General features: G+C 39.3%; 1 pseudogene; it reads right to left on the reverse strand.

Annotated features, from left to right (window-relative positions):
• Positions 1 to 1094: 1094 nt before the first annotated feature.
• Positions 1095 to 4098, reverse strand: LOC111753441 (PH-interacting protein-like; annotated as a pseudogene).
• Between the last annotated feature and the right edge of the window lie 459 nt (positions 4099 to 4557).

Genomic DNA, 4557 nt, shown 5'->3' on the forward strand with positions numbered 1-4557 from the left:
CTTTTTGGGGTAGAAGTTTCTGTACATCAGCATCCTTCTCTTCTTCCTCGGAGTCAGACAATACTTCCTTCTTCATTGAATTGTAAAGTGGAATTATGCTATAATATATTGAATCTCTTATGAAATGTAGAAAAATATCAGTCACAAATTTAGCAGATTTTACAGTTGGCCTTCCCGTCTCATTAAATGTTCATGTATTATGCTTTATATATCGAATTTCTCACATTAGGGCAGAAACTCATCTGTAAAATTGGTTTTCCAGTCTTTGTTTAATTATACTTAGATCTCTTGAATATACTACTGCACTGCAGTGTATGAGATAAGCTTGCAGATCCACAGGGTCAACAAATATTGAAGCAATATCTAGTGTCATCTACTGATTTATTCTTGTAACAATTCTTTCATGTTCTTCATCTCTGGGGTTGGTATCCCATTCTCCATTAAGCGGTTTATAAATCAATGATCTGCATTCAACATCAGTTAAAGGAGCACTGGTAGCAGTCCTTCAGGAAATACATTATTATTAGGTATAAGCTTATATCCTAAGCTCATCTTTTCTATGTCTCTATGTCTCCATTGTCCCAGGAGACACGACAGCACTGAAGTAAACTATCAGGATATCCAGGCTAACAGGCTCTTGATTTTCAATAGTTCCAACTCCCCAAGCATCATCTATGACTGATCTGAAGCAATCACTATATTCCATGGCCTGTATTTTGCATCATCCAACTGTCATCTCAGGACTAGGAAATCTGTAGCAGCAGGCATAACATGGTACTTCACAGGAAGTGATCCACCACCCAGTTTACCAGAATCAGGATCTAAAAAAGCAAGCGCAAGGCAACAAAGGAGAGGAAATCCCTCTGCATATTTTATGCCAACTATTTTCATCAGTTCTTGTTCCCATAATTCCATCTTGTGCCATGGTTGCTTTTTAGGATTAATACTATGAATTTCATTTTTCTGAGCCATTTCAACATATGCTTCATGTGCTTGTCGGAAATAATAAACCTCATTTGCCATCTGGGACACGAAGGGACGTCTTTGGGGAAGAGCGTCTGTGACCCATGTTGAAGGCAGCTGTGCTTCTAACTTCAGACCATTTCCAGTGAGTTCTCCAACAGCCAATCTCTTTTGTTTTCTTTCTTTGGGCTTCTTGGTGATGTTCGTCTATCTTTCTCTTTGTTAAGTTTTTCGTTTTCTTTTTAATAAGTTTTTGCTTCTGTTTTTCATATTCTTCATCTGAATTGCTTTCTTCTTTCTTGGTTTTAATCTTAGGAAGTTTCTTTGCTGACTGAAAATTAATTCCTGCACCTGCTGTTCAGTCCGAGTGATCCCTGAAGCAGTCACTAGAGCCGCCATCCCTGTGCCATGCTCTCCTCCTCTTCAGATTCCTACCACTGGCAGCAACTGCTTCACCTTCATCTGAAGAACTAGTGCTATTTTCTATCTCCTCAAGCCTCCATAAGTCTCTTCCAGTGCAGGTCTTGTACAATAGCTATGTTGGTTTGCCAGTTGCTTTTTGGATTTTCCAAGATCCAGCAAATGCTCTGAGCATGGTTCCATGAGACATTAACTATTTTATTCTATTTTGCAACCATTAAATATCTTCTTTTCTCTTCTGACCTGTAAGTCTTTCTTCTCTTTTCACAGTTTTCCATTCTTCTTGCCTACTGGCCACACCAGCTAATAGTTCAGGTGCTACTACCCTTCGACCACGAGATCGCTCTGTGGATATTTCACTTCTTGGTGCATTACTAAGTATTTGCCATCCACCATTGATTTGTCCACTATGCCTTAGTCCTATAATTGGTGATTAATGAACCTCTGAGGTAAAACTTACAGAACCTCTACTTAAACGACTGGTATTACCAACATCTACTTCACCAGAACGTCTCAGGTCTTGCTCTTGCTGTAGTCTCTGAATCATGCTGTGCAGCAGACTAATATTCTGGCTTGCTTGTTGACTTAAAACTTGGTTCAACGCTGAGAAACTTGCTCCATCTGAGAGATGAGTTGCTCTTCCCTGAAACTCAGGAACTAACCTTTGGTATCTGCATGGATAAGAGTTATCATCAACGTTATCATCAACATCAACTAAAAAGTGGGGAGGCATAAGATGAGGTGTCTTCGGGGTCTGTTCATCTCATACAGAATTGTTGGCATCATGGATAAGAGGGTGATAATCATTATGAAAGAATATCTCACCTGCTAGCTTGTATTTGCTATTGGACTCAAAGCCAAAAATTAAAAGATGTCTGAGTCTGTGAATACAAAATGCTGGCCCTCAGGAGAACACTTGCACTCAAATACTACTCCATGTCCTTGGCCTTAAATCATAGTGAAATGTGATCAAATTTTGACTCCTCTTGTTAGATCCCACACTGTCACATTTCCATCATGATTGGCAGAGAATAAAACTCTAGCAATGGGTGTGGCTCAAGAACAAATACCTGATCTTCGTGATCCATCAAGACATGAAGAAGCTGACCAGTGTAAGAATTCCAAACTTTCAGAGTCATGTGATTTACTGCAGTTATAAAATTATTATCCTGTTGATCCCCAGATACGATTGTTACTTTCATTTTCATGATTTTATCTTCTAATCCTTGAACAGTTTGGCCAGCTGGAGGAGTAGCCATCTCCAACAAAATGGTATTCCATTCTCTTCATTTAACTTGCCAAATGCATGCTGTCCCATTGCAACTACCACTTACAAACCTGCTACTAGTGCTGGAGAACTGGGTACTGTCAACTTTATCATTTTTTTATGGCTGATCTGATCTAAAAAATATAAATTCTAATAATGTGATCTGTGTTTCCTATGGCCAGAAACATTCCACCAGCACTAAAGGAAGGACAGATCATTTGTACACCAGGTCGAGGGTGCTCTGTAAATTTTGCAGGTTCTGGGTTTATTTTAAAGGTCCCAGTATCCCACAGCCAAAAACAAATAGTGTCATCTGCCCCAGTGAAAGATAGATATCTCTTGAGCCACTGCACAGTGATGAGAACCGTAGAGATGTAACAGGTGCAGTATGGCCCTGAAGAACAGCCAAAAGTTCACAGGTTTGAACACACCAGACTAGAATCATCTTATCACAATTCCAGCTGCAATCATAATATCCTCGTAGCCTGCAGCCATTTCTGGGTATTTTAGCAGCATGTTCTCTTAAAGTAGCTGATAATTTCCCATCATCTGTTGTCCAGATCTTCATGAGGTAGTCATTAGTTTAATCAAAAGTTACACAATACACAGATGACAAATGTCCGAGAATTTGATTATGCATCTTTGCGTGCTGATCCACTGCATTTGGAACAAGTCGCTCAAGTTTCCATTCAGCTTCCTTGAGACAGAGTATCTGCAGTGCTGTGTGGGCTATCGTAACTGACTGCTGACTCGAGTGGTCTTCCACAGTGCAACGCAGCCAGGGCAGAGTTTTTCCACACAATATGCTTGCAGCATTTATTTGTGAGTAGCGGGTCTGTCTTCCAGCTCCTAATAAAGTCTGTACTCTAGGAATAGTTTGAGAAATTCCTTATTCAAGAAGAAATCCTAGTCGACATATTTGGGGTGAGTGATCAGATGTTAGGTGTCTACAATACTTCACCAGGTTCTGGTAGATCCTGGTACTGCCTGATACAAGTTATTTCTTCAATAGTCTAGGGACTCCTTTTCCTGAGAAGTCAAAATTTGTGAGTCACATTTGGAAACTTTCTTTCCTTATCTTCCCTCTGTCCCCCCTCCTCCTCTTCCACTTCCTTTCCCTCTTCCCCCTTCTCCTTCATATTCCCTTCCTCCTCTTTTTCTTTCTTTCCTTTTTCTGTTTTTTCTTTCATTGGTACTGTGAAAACAGGGACTTCGTGCAGAAGGATATCAGCATTTTTATATATTAAATTATTATTATCAATATCTGCAGTTCTAGTGATTGAATGTAGAGCCTTTGCACTGAGCTACATCCCCAGTCCATTTTTCATTCTTTTGAGACAAGGTCTTGTTAAGTGGCTAATTGCCCATGCTGGGTTTGGACCTGGATCCCTCCTCACCCCGTTTCCCACAGTACTGGGGGTACGGGTACCTGCAGCATACCTGGACATTTTCATTATTTCTTGCTGGTAAATATAAACTTATGTAGTCTCTTTGAAGTCATATTTTTCTTTATAAATATAATGTGTGCCTATTACAGAAAGCTTAAAAAATACAATTCATGCCAAATTTGCCATGCATTCAACTGTTACAACTTTTCCTAGCTTGGGTCCTCCATTTTCATCAAATATATTCAATCTATATGCAAAAGTCATAAAATTTTAAGTTAAAAGAAATGGGTTGAAATGCCCCGATTGTTCAGAACACACTTAAAAGTTTTCTGAAACTGGATTATAAACAAGTTTTAAAAATTCAACTCCAAATTAAACATTAAACAAGATTAAGAATTTAGTTACTCATTTTGATGAGCTACATCCCAACAGCTGGACGTGGCTAATGGTTATTATGCTGGACAGCACCACAGAAAGATAAATAGCTAGGTCTCTGGATAAACAGATGTGGGAATAGGG

The sequence above is a fragment of the Cavia porcellus genome, unplaced genomic scaffold, assembly GCF_034190915.1.
Source record: "Cavia porcellus strain 051 isolate PalLab524CR breed Dunkin Hartley unplaced genomic scaffold, mCavPor4.1 scaffold_5, whole genome shotgun sequence".
Taxonomy (NCBI): Eukaryota; Metazoa; Chordata; class Mammalia; order Rodentia; family Caviidae; genus Cavia; species Cavia porcellus.